This window comes from Prinia subflava, chromosome 14 (genome assembly GCF_021018805.1).
Source record: "Prinia subflava isolate CZ2003 ecotype Zambia chromosome 14, Cam_Psub_1.2, whole genome shotgun sequence".
Classification (NCBI taxonomy): Eukaryota; Metazoa; Chordata; class Aves; order Passeriformes; family Cisticolidae; genus Prinia; species Prinia subflava.
Window position 1 is genome coordinate 11479241 of NC_086260.1, and position 12410 is coordinate 11491650.

The 12410-nt window shown below is 40.8% G+C and overlaps 1 protein-coding gene across 2 annotated transcripts in view; it reads left to right on the forward strand.

The window, feature by feature from the left end:
* EEFSEC (eukaryotic elongation factor, selenocysteine-tRNA specific) overlaps nt 1-12410 on the forward strand; it is a 197426-nt gene that overhangs the window by 127137 nt on the left and 57879 nt on the right. For both annotated transcript variants that reach the window (XM_063411299.1, XM_063411300.1), the window contains exon 8: nt 3846-3904. The gene's annotated coding sequence lies outside the window, so the exon portion shown is untranslated. The remainder of the gene's footprint in view (nt 1-3845; nt 3905-12410) is intronic.

Sequence of the window (12410 nt, forward strand, 5' to 3'; positions counted from 1 at the left end):
TTATCTTTTTGTATTTCACAGTCAGCTGTGAAAGGAACTTACTGAGCAGAATCAGAAAATACTGCAAGATCTTTGGTAAATCTCAACCCTGCACTGCTTTACAACGCAAAATTTAAAAACAAGACTGTCTTTTTGACTACTGAGTCCTTCCCAATCCTGCCTATTCTAGTTCATATTTCTTAACCAAAAGGTAATTTGAGGTCAGGATCAAGTGCTACTAAACAAACAACCCCAGCAGTGAATGAGGTGCCTGCTAACACCCTTGCATTGGCATTTGGCACTAAACTGATCTGATTATTTTTGACAGCTTTAAGAAAGCTAGGCTGTTCATTAGCTCTAGCATGTTCTGTTTACATCAATTTCTTCTCCTTTGAGTGGCAGTCATGCAGTCTTCTTGTGGTTTTGGGTGATCATTCTGAGATTTCTCAAGGGCCTCATTCATGTCAATCAGAGAGACTCCATCCTTTTTGGACCACAAAATTGCTTTTATTAGGCTGTATGTGGCCCACATTCAGATGTGTAGGAACCAGTTCTTTTATACTGTTTTCTGTGAAAACTGATATTTTAGTGCCTATAACTTCAGTCTGACAGTCAGGAGTGATCCGTGCCCTCATGGTGAATTAATTCTCAAAGCAGCATTCCATAAGGACAAGCTGAAACTTAGACCCCACACAGAGGTGTTGCCTAAATTTCTTTAGTTTTTGCTAAAGTAAGCAATCCATCGTCTAGTTTTCTTTCTTAAGCCTCACTTCAACCAAAGCTGACTTGAACTCTGCACTCTCTGAGAACATAGGTTTCTTACCTGGAAAGACCAAGGTCTTTCAGAAGCTCTTCTAGACACAGTTATTGAAATATTATCTATATTGGTGCCCACCTCTGTTAAATTGATATGGGATTTTTTTTTTCTGCAGAGTGCTGGTCATGCTGTCTGTAAGGACAGTAGAAATGCAGATGGGCTACTTAGTTATTTATTGTGCAGGAATAACTAAAGTTATTCCCCCCCAAAAATCAGACATCTGAGAACTGAGTTTTCTCATGTACATCTTATTTGTTTCATTTTTTAGATGAACTAAAGTAGGTTTCAATTGCTGATGAATGTGGAAGGGAAAAGGAAAGGATGGTGATGTGTCATCTTGCCTTTTAAAAATATTGTTGGGGAGCTCTGGCAAGAGAAGCATTTTGTTTGGGGAGAAATGCAAATCACTTTATACCTCAGTGTTGGGGGAATTTTGTGTGGTTTTTAACTGAAGAGTGAAGATTGATCTGTGCTTAGAACCCCACTGGGTGAGTGGACAGTTTGGTCTCTGTCCAGTTCTGAATTGAGCTGTAAATCTCATCTGCCATCTGGCAAAATATGGCATGACCGGGCAGTTCCAGACAGAGGTCTGAATTTAGAACAGTGGAAGAACACAGAGGTTTGCCAGACTGGAATGAAAATAGAACTATCAGGAACACAAAACTCAATGAGAGGCATGGGGTTTTGGCTGAAATGTATTTGTAGAGACTTTGAACTGCTGTAATAATGGTATCTGAGTACATTTATTTAGTAATTCTGTTGTTACAATAGGTATATTAATGTTTAAGCATCACAGTTTAACATATACAATTTCTCTTAAAGCTGAGTTGCTGTGAGATCAGTATTGAGAAAAGCTCTTACAAAGTATTTTGATTTCCCAGTACTAAGGGCTGACAATATTTGACAATTTTTGCCTTTGATACATGAAGTATTTCAAAACCACATCATTATCTACAACTTGCCCTCATTTATGTGTTAGTGCAGTGAGTTGATGCCCAACTGATAGATATAAAAGTGGGAGAATGAATTTGTTCAGTTGTCCACTGTCTCATGTGGGATGTCACGGGGGTGGACTTGACTCTTCAGACTATGGCTCCTGCTGCTTCTCTTCCCACATCTCCCTTGCTGCCATGTGAAAGGCACTGATGAGTCTGCTGTTGCCAGCCTTGAGGGTAGCTAGTTTGGACTCCTCAGAACATTTCTTTCCTGTGGCAAAAGTAAGAGGAAATCTGTCATAACTTTATTTTTCACTGAGGCAATGCAGAGTTTGTCCATATGGTCCATATTTGGTTTCATCCATCTTCCAAAGGAGGTTGCTTAAATGGAGTGTCTGTGGATTGCCATCCACCCTAACACAGAAAGCTCATGTAGGAATTAGTACTTGTGTCCCACTACTAAAACTGGTAGAAGGGAACTTGTGGTGACTTTGTCCACAATTATTTGCTTAAAATACTAACATTAAAGTAATCTATGAAAGAGCACCAAAGACCACCTTCAATTAGTACATAAGAATTGTTAATTTGCAACATTCATTTTGTTGGTTAGAGCGGGATAGTTTTTCCCCTTAATTAGAAATTTTAATTAGAGCATGCTGTGTATTAAGATGTTAAAGCTTTGACTGGCAGTTCGAAATTGCAGAAGGATCAGCTCTCTCTGTAGGGTTGCAGCACAACAGGGATTACCTCCCACCCTCCTGCCTGCAGGTGTGTTTTGCTTCTTGGATCAGGAAATGTTCCTCAAGGTAGGAAGCATTCATCTTCCTGATCAGACCTCATTTGTTCCAAGGAGCCTGAGCTTAGGGAAGAGCTGCAGATTCACAGATCATACACAAGGTGTAAGGACAAAGTCTCAAACCTGAATGACTAATAGGTCAATTGTTGGAGTGTTTCACCGCAGCACCTTTGTCCACTTAACTCCAGTTGTGTTGCCGCCAGTGCAGGAAGGTTCCTTGTCTTTAGAGATCAGTTCCTGTCCTGGCCCTTCTGCAACTCCAGTGTCCAGTCCTGTAATGGAGAAGAGCTGCCTGAAGAGGCTTCCCCATCCTTGATCTGCTGATCTGGGCTGTCTGTAACACACCATGCATAGTGAGTTGCTGGGTGCGAGGGAGCCTTGTGGGCTGATATGTTTGGAGTTGCTCAATCTCCCTTACCTTATTCTTTCTTGTTTTAAATCAGATTCAAGGGGAAATAGGACAGATTAATAACCTATATAAGGGAACTGTTTCCCGAGTCTCCTCACAACTGGTGAATATCTTGTGTCCTTTGAGCATGACAATCCATATTTTTGTTCTGTCTAGAGTAAGTGTGGGTTTTTCTGTTAGCCAGACAAATACACAATCATTTAAAAAACTGCTGAAATGCATTTTCCAAGATGTCTTGTGGCACTCTAATCCACAAACTAATTATGGTACTGCAGTTATAATTTGCTATTTTGAGTTGATTTTGTGTTCTGCTGGAACAGAAGTCATGATTTCTGTTACTTCTTGCTGTTAATTTGTTTATCAGATGTCATCTGTCTTCAGAAGTGCAAATCTTTGCAACCTCTGTTGGTATAGAAAACTATCTATGCTTCTAATGGCTTTAGTCAATCAATATGCTCTTCCAAATGAAGATTAATAAGCAGCATTTCAATAATTTCAATATCTGTCCCTTTTAAGCATCATCCCACAGAGTCCTGCTGTGCAGGGTCTCTGTTCTATTGAGTGTTCATTTCTATTGAGTGTTCATGCTCATGTCCAAATCTTTCATTTTGGATTCTTCTGTTAATGTATCCACATAGTTCAATTTATGTGTTACTGATGGTTAATTTTCACTTGTCAATACTCAATTTCAGCCTAGCTTTGGTGGTACTTAAGTTCTTCCTCCTCTCCCTGACAGCTAAATTAACCTTCTGCTTTTTGCAAATCTTGTCCAGTTGTAATTCTTCCCTTTCTGGAGGGTCACTAGTTAAGCAACACTGAGTTAGTGTGGACGTTTTTGGCACTTTATCTTTCATTTGAATAAAGCCAGATTCTTACTTCTGTCCTTTTCTTTCTTTGCTTTTCTTGCAGGAAGTCTTTGGTAACCAAATGGATTATGAATGTGTGTGCACAGTTCCAGTATAATAGAGGTATCCAGTTTTCCTTGGCTTTTTTTGGTGCTCAGTGAACGACATTGATCAGGATGATGGGCCATCCTGGTTTTGATTGATGCCTCATGTTTTTATCTGACATTGAAGTAAGCTGACACTGGTCTGTAATTCTTTGTGAGTTCTCTTTTAAAGAAAGTGGTAACTCTGGTGATTGACTGTAGTTAAGACATATATATCTGTTAGTGTGTAAATAATTTAAAAATGCTGTCAATAATCAATGAAGCATTTTATCAGTCATTTTCTGCTGATCATGCATTTACTTAGTGAATTTGTCATTTTTATACCTATCAATAGAAGTGACTAAGTTGATAATTAATGAATGTTATTGAGCATCTCCACTTTTTGCTGAGCAGTTCTAGGTCGCAAACACAAATTCTAGAGTTTGTCACCTGCTAGCAAAAGCAGATTCTGTTTTAAGTTTGTAAAGATGAAATTTTTATTTTCATCTGAACTGTAAGATAGCACTGTCAGCAGCATGATGAGTTTTTTGCTGGAAGGACTTTTGCAGGTATTGTGGATATTGAGGTGGGCAATGCTTGAGAAGTGGCTAAGCAAATCCAGTGTCATTCTTCAGCCCTTGGCTGCTCCTGACTCCTGCCTGTTGCAGTAACTTTGAGTCCAGCTTTTCAGTGTCTTAAAAAGGGAACATCAGGAGAGGCTTTGCAACTACTTGAAAATGAGCAGTGATGTAGAAAATATGCCATGATTGAAAAAAGGCTGATTTAATTAAATGTTTATAGCTGAGACATTCTGGTGTAAACAGGCTGTGGCTCCTGGCTTGCAAAATTAGGTGTCTTTCCATTTGTGGCCCATCTCACTGTTTTGTGCTTGTGGTACTGGAGTTTCTGCTACTCTAAGCTCAAAATATCAAATACAGGTGAGTGATTTGCACATTTTAGAATAGGAGAATCCCTTCATTTAAGCACAGGTGTGCAGCCTTTCCCAGAGGGATGGTCAGCAACAGCAGAGTGAGTTACAGAGCAGCAGTGCCACATCAATTCCAGCTTGTGGCTTTTGTGTGTGAAGAGAAGGAGCTCTGTTACATGTATGAATTGGATGTCGATACAAAAGTGTCTGTTTAAGACAGCACCAAATCCCATTTGAAGTACTGTGTACTGAACTTCCACTCTGTTTCTGACATTTCCATTTTTGTCTTGGAATCCTGTGGCTTGCTTTTTTATCAATATAAAAATATTAAGAGAGCAAGCATTTTTTTCTGTTCCATTAGCAAGATCTCCTCAGAATCTGTGATTGACAAGCATCTCTGTGCACATTTTCAGTGAGGAGCTGTCATCTGTTGGATGTTGTTGTGGTTTCATGTTCACTGAATTTTGTTTGCTAAATTTAGTATAGTGGTTTGAGTGTTTACTCTCTTTTTCTCTCTGTGAGATAGGATCAGGAGAGAAGCAAAGCAGGCCCAAACTTAAAGGTATAAAGATAGATTTATTAACACACACTAAAAGAAGAAAATAAGAATTAAAATGAAACTTTCAAAACACTCCTCCTCATCTGCCCAAGTGTTCACTTTCCCACTAATAACTAATAAAGAGACAAAACTTGTGATTTTCAGTTAGTTTCATCATTTAAAAAATAATCTTTCATTAGTTCTTTAGGGAGAGGAGTCTCTCTTAGTTTCCTGTGGAAACATCCCCACAAGAAAACAGTCCTCTGGTGGCTCCTATGTCACGAATCTGCACCCGCCTGGAAAAAAAAAACTCTCTGCAGACTGTGAAGCCCCTTCCATTAGCAGTTTCCCAAGCTGCTTATGGGTTATGGACTCATGCATACTGGGATGTCATTTTGATTCTTCATCACAGGGAACAGAGATGTCTTCTCACTTCTTCAGTGGCGCAGAGGACTTCTTATCTCTCTCTGTTCAAACATCTCATGGGATCATAAGATCACAGCTACTAATTCAATATTCACTTAGGCCATCACAGATACCTTTGCTTAAATCCACAAATCTGAATAACCATCTCCCCAAAATGCATATTTTTCCATGGTTTTAAGGGAATACCAATACATTACAGTTCATTACCATAGCTCGTAAGAGAAGTTTAGCCTAAAATGATAACTCCACAAACCTTTTTCCTAATAAGTCTTTTCACTTTCTCTTCACTGACTTTTATCTCATGCCATGTCTTCTCTACGTTCACTCTGTCCCTTTTCTCACCCTCAGAGAAGGGTTAGGGCTTTGGAAGCTTTATTAGTGTAAGGAAAGAGTTAATATTTTGCCTAGGTCCTCTCTCCTTTGGGCTGTGGCTCACTGTGTTAAATTTTAAAGCTGTGCCGATGAGGTCGGGGGGGAGGGTGGAACTTAAGCTGAGAGATAGGAGCTGCTTGCGTAGTCAGACATCTTAACAGCCGGGAATGTAGATGGCTCCTTCCCACCCCTGGTCTCATGGGCTCGTGGCAGAGTGGGGCCAGCCCCAGTGCGAGCCTGGAGCTGCTATCAGGGGCTCAGCAGACATCTTCCTCAGGTCGGCTGGCTTGGGGTAGGCTTTAAAGTTGGCTAGATGTTAAGCTGCAGCCTCCCACCCCTCCCACCGGCAGCCGATGGGGGCCCGTCGGCACAGCCAGGCCAGGGCCGGCTCTCCCCCAGAAGTGGGGGAGCGGCAGGAGATCTAGCCAGCCTGGGCCTCTCCATAGAGCGGCCCCAGGGGGCCGGTGTTGCCTGCTCTTGTGGCCGGAAGGGAAAGGAATCTTGCCGGGATTCTTCTGATTTTTAAGCCTGTGTGAGACAAAGGTGTATCCTTATATTTAATTGGTTAATCCAGTTGTCAATTTCAAGTCAGCCACTAATTGTTTTTTACCCACAGATATTGAATGGCAGGAACTATTACGGTTTGAAGGAAATCCTAAAGTGATCTTGTCCCTCTCTCTACCCAAAGGAAGGATCAGTTGTATATATGTTCTTTTCTGGTGTGCAGCTAACTGGGTTTTAGAGATTTTTGTTACTAGCTGTCACAGGACTTCAGTATCATTAGGGTTGCTTGGGAGACCAAGGGAACAGGTTTTTTTCTCCTGGTTATCTTCCTTGTTGCAGTGTAAGTCTATTTATATATTTTTTAAAAAAAATTTTTTTTAAATCCCCATCCACTGTGCTAATACAGAGAATAGTCTATTCTTTTTCACTTTACAGTATTCTTTATATACTTGAAGACTGAGCATGGATATGATCAATCTTCTTTCCTCTGGACTAAATGTTCTTTGTTGGTACAGTTTCTTCCCTTGGGGGCTGTGTTTTCTGGACTTGGTCTTGTTTCTGTCTTCCTGAGTTTCTCCAAATGATCTGTGTCCTTTCTGAAGTACATTTCTCTCAGCCAGGCAGTTCGCTAGCTAAGACCTCACAAGTGCTGACTAATTTAAGTAGGATTTTAACTTTGGGGATGTCTCAGGACATCTTCCTGTTTATGCTTCCCTGTCTGTAGGTTTTGCACAATTAGGAGTTTATTGCCTCGAGTTTAATGTGTGAGCTCAGATCACAATGCCTGTCTGTAGGTTTGTTAACACAGACTTACATTTCTTATTCTGTACTTACACATTTCAACATCCCTTCTTAAATAGCTTCTTATTTTTTCAGACTACTGTCCCGGTTTGCTGGGCTCACATTCTAGTCCATTCCTCCAGCATATTCATTCCCAACTGATCTATCAAGTAATTGAGATCATTAATGAAAATATTGAATAGAATTAGCTCAAGGACAGGCTTCTGTGAACCATGCTTAATACACCCACCCAAACAGCATACCATCAATAACTATTCTGTGTTCTCCAAACAGTCTCATGCTCAGCCTAGTTTAGTTTCTCTATTAGTTTCTCTAGGTGACTTTTCCCTAGCTTGCTTAGGCAAATATCTTGTGGAAAACTGTCAAAAGTTTTTTTTCTAAATCAAGCTACCTACACCTATATTCTAGGTGATATTTTCAGAGTTATTCATACTGTTCTTATTTGTCTTCAGCTGCAAAACTGGACCTGTGTGGAGCCTGCTGCCCCAAGGCATGTGTTTATTTTTGGGTTTTACTAGAATCCATTTTTCTTAGAAAAATTTAAATTTTTAGTGTGTAAGAGGATGCTTAGGAATGTGGACTGCTTTGGTGCAAAAGACACTGCACATAGGTGATGTGCAAGTTATCTTTGTTCTGTAGGTGCATTTTAATCTTGACCTGCAAGACTGTGTTCGCAGTGTGGTTTAAGTATTCTGCACTTGCAGACCTAAATCAGAGCTGTCATCAAACACTTGGGTGCCAAGCATCCAAATACAGCCTGGACCCAGTTTAAGCCCTGCAGCTTTTCTCTCTTATGTGTCCAGTCTAAATCACAGCCTGTAAGGCTTTTAGGATTAAGAAGCAGCAAATCTTCCAGTTGAATTAAACAACACTTTGGTGACAAGAGTGAATCCTAACAGGAGTCCAAGGAGACATTCAGGGTCATTTTCATTATGGAATAAGTGGGGATTTGAATTGCCGGTTAGTATTGTGGTCCATTTCAGTATCATGATGCTTTCAGGTGTGATTAAAGTGTTTTCGTTAACATTTAAAAATCAATTAAGATATTTGCTAATAATTCCTTCTCCTTTCTTGGCCTTGTAATAAGCATATAATAAATTAAACAGCTGACATCGTGAGGAGCTATTGTATTTCAGCCCATCTGAACATGGAGATACTAGGATGCCTCTTGCATCTTTGTGTGTAATGAATGGGTCTTAGTTATTATAAAGTGCCGCACAACTTCACCTCTGCAGAGGGTGTTCAGCAAACAATCCCCAGCCGAAAATCCCTTCTATCTCCTAAGCCATAGGAAATGCTCTCTTACTCCATTAGCCCCACTGCACTTGCTTGGTTTTTCCCCTTACTTGTTCCAAAGAGGAGGGAAACATATCTTTACAATCACACTAGCAAGAATTAGCCCAACTGTATTTTTACAGTAAACTAACAAATAGGAGGAGAATCTGAGCAGCTCTCAGGGACTGAATTTGTTTGCTGCTGTATCTGCAACTGGCATCAATGGAAACCTGAGTGCCCCATTAAAAGTCAACAGTCTCTGTTGGCTGGGGCATGGGCCAAACAGAGCCAGCCTGTTCTGCAGACAGACTGATAGCCTTTATCTCCCCCCACCCAGCTTGGGATGGGAAATGATGAAATTGAAACAAAAAGCTTGAAACTGGGACTTGGAGTTCTTACTCTGCAGCTGTCCTTCCAAGGAGGAGCAGAGACAGAAGGTTGCCTTCAGGGCCATGTGAGAAATTCACTGAATGCCATTAAGTGAGGATTGGGGCTCATTTGTAGGAATGGGAAATAATGCATGGTGCTGGTGTGGGCCCCAGGTAGTGACATGGAGGTATGCATCTGGAAATCTTCATTCCAAAATATTGGGGATGGTGTGAGTAAGTTACCACTCTAACTTGACTGGGCAATAATCTGTTATAGGGTCTACCCTTTTAATCGTGCCTATGGATAAGTGCCTTAAGCAGCAGCATACTATCCAGTCACCCACCCCAAGGAGGCTCAGGCCTACACTCTCCTGTAGCATTTTCTTCCAGTAAATGTGACTGCTCAAATGATATCTTGATGTTCTGATTGCTCGCAAAACCGAAAGTAGGAGTTATATGTACTTTTGTCCCCATGGTGCAGCGGAATTAGATTGCATCTTAAACACCTGGGGTTAGGGATGTTTCATGGAAAATACCTAGCATTTGATGTTTTCATCTTTTCAAAAGATGGCTCTTCAGCCAGGGAACAGTGGGCCACACAGAAAATACACTGGGCTTTGATGGTATCTGTCCTGAAGTGCATAAGAGTACCTCAAATGCAAGGGAAGTGGTCTTTCCACTCTGAGTTTGCAGATATTTGAGTGGTGAATTCATTGGTCCTCCCGTGAAGAAGTTATCTTTACCCCATCATTGCTGCTTCTCTCTCCCTTTGTTTCACCAACAATTTTTATCAGTAAACTCTTTGGTACGGCCACCAAGTTGCTGTTTGTCACAGGCTTAAGGCCTCATTTTGTCACTAAATGCTGCTAGTTTGTTACTTGCTCTTTTCTTTTGCAGTCTGAGTCTATGAGCTTCCCAACAGTAACAGTGGAGTTTTGGGGCTGTTGGGGGATTGCACATGGTCTTGCTATCCTCTTATTTGTTAATTCTATCAGTCAATGTTATAAAATGTGTAAAGGGAGAGTTCCCCATATCATCTGCCTTTTGTTCATCTTAATCTCTAGTCAGTGTAAGTGACTTTTAGATAACAACCAAGATAGTATTTTGTGCTCTAAAAGCTTGAACGTAGAAATGAGTGCAGCAAATATCCCTTTTGCTCTTAGCTGTCCGCCCTGTGTCAGGTACATAGGTTGAATCATTATTTCTCATTACCTTTCAAAGGTAAAGGTGGTATCCCATGAATGGGATTTTCAGAAGCAGTAACCCTAAACCTACTCTTAAAACAGTCGGAGCGAGTTTCATGGCTAACTTCAGGGGTAGGAGTGTGCACATAGCATGCAGCTGACAGCCCAAACCAAATTGCTATACCTGATTTGTTATGGCTGCAAGTGACCTTGGTCCAACAGAGTTAGTGCATTTTCCTCTGAATTACAGGGATTTAACCTCTTATTTTATAGGGCATATTCTGTTCAATAGTCTCTAGTCTCAAACCTCTCCTCACATACACAGTAAACTGGTATTCCTGCAGAGGAAAGGAAAAATGAAGGGAAAACATCTAAGGAAGGTAGAATATGAGCACAGACCACTGAATACAATTGGATATTGTCTTTTGGTGTGTGTGAAATCTTGGGATCATCCACTGCAAAAACAGGACAAGGATGGCTCTACCAAAAGATACTGGTTTACAGCTTGTGCCCATGTTTTTTGTCAATTTGACCATGGTGTGCACTGTATCAAAGAATAATACTGTTTGTGATTGGCGTTTAAGCCCTTCTCCCTGCATCATGCATAGGTCCAAGCCTACTGCTTGACTTTGTGTGTTCGGAAACTTCACAAGTGTTGGAGTGAGAAAGAAACCCAGTGATACAAATGTCAGCAAGGATTTGGCCATCCTTCAGTCCCCTTAGCAAGTCTCTCTGCCATGCATGTGGAATATTTTCTGCCAACTAAGTAGAGCATGTGTCTTTTTGGTCTTAGTTTCAGCTACTTTGTGTCTGTTGCCTTCAGACACCTGAAAAATTGCCCTGGGTGTCCCATGGTCTGAAGAATACACATCTCTAAACATTATGATGTAGATGTCTTTGATTTGCACTGTTCTCTGCTTCCTGGTTTGTGACCAATGCATTTTCTCCCTTCCCTGTTTTTTTTCTGACATGCTTCTGGTCAAGAGGTTTTGTTTCTTATAGCACCAGGAGCAAAGTTAGAGGCGGAAGCAATGCAAAACTCTGATATGTCCACATCTCTCTTCAGTCTGTTTGTCTTCCGCAGAGAGCTGATAGTGAATGACATTCATATAAACAGTGGGTGAAAGACCTGATATGCACAGTTCAAACATCCTGTCATGGTCTAGGCACAAGTACCTTATTGAAAAATAAACACCTAACATGCATAAATATCTGATGTGTTTTCCTGGTTAAAATTGTGTGTCCCTGTGCAGTGTTTTTGGAAGATCTACAGGGCACTCTTCTATTTTCTCAGAATCCATAACATGTAACCTGATTTTAATTCTGCCTTGAACTGTTGGGTGTGACTTGATTGATGCTGTAGATGAGTTTATCTGAATGCAAGTTTATGTGATACAACAAATAGTACTTCAGAGAAACACTTAAATGCTTTTCTGTCTCCAGCAGTGACCTGTTAAACTATTTCACACAATTTAACCTTGTCTCTCCCCCTCAGTACACTTGATAGAAAGGACAGTGCTTCAGTCTGGAAAGATATGTAGGTTGGACCAGGAATTGTCATTTCAATTTCTGGAATCTCTATTCTTGCAAAATTTTCAGGACCAACTGGGATAAAGTCACCGAGTTTGAAATAACTTTTCTTTCAGCAGAGGTTGGTGCTAGATGTTTTCCCAATATCTGTGAATCCTAATTTCTGCGAATCTGTGCTAGACCATGTGCAGCCACAGTTAAAATCAGTTTTGTTCACCCTGAGATTCCTGTAGCTTAAAAGAACATCATCCGTAGATAATGTTTTCATTGCTGCTTCTTTGTGTCAGCCTCCTATAGTGGGAGTTTTGATCTGAAGATCAAATGTTTCCTAGAACTGAGGGCATACAACAGATAAATTGTTGAAAAAGTTGTGAAGAGAAGGTGAAATAAAACTCTTCTAGAAGCGTCATTTGTAGCAATTGTTGTCTGGTTCCAGCTTCCAGCTGTGCACAGGGTGGGACAGTCCTGAACATCTGTGGTGCTGCTCTGGCTGTGGTGGATTCTCTGTGCTGGGCCTGTGAAGATGAAACTGATCTGACATAAATGGCCAGGAAGCTACTGACCACGTGCAGTGGTTTCACTGCACTCAACTGACTGGAGGGACATTATAGAGAGTCCCA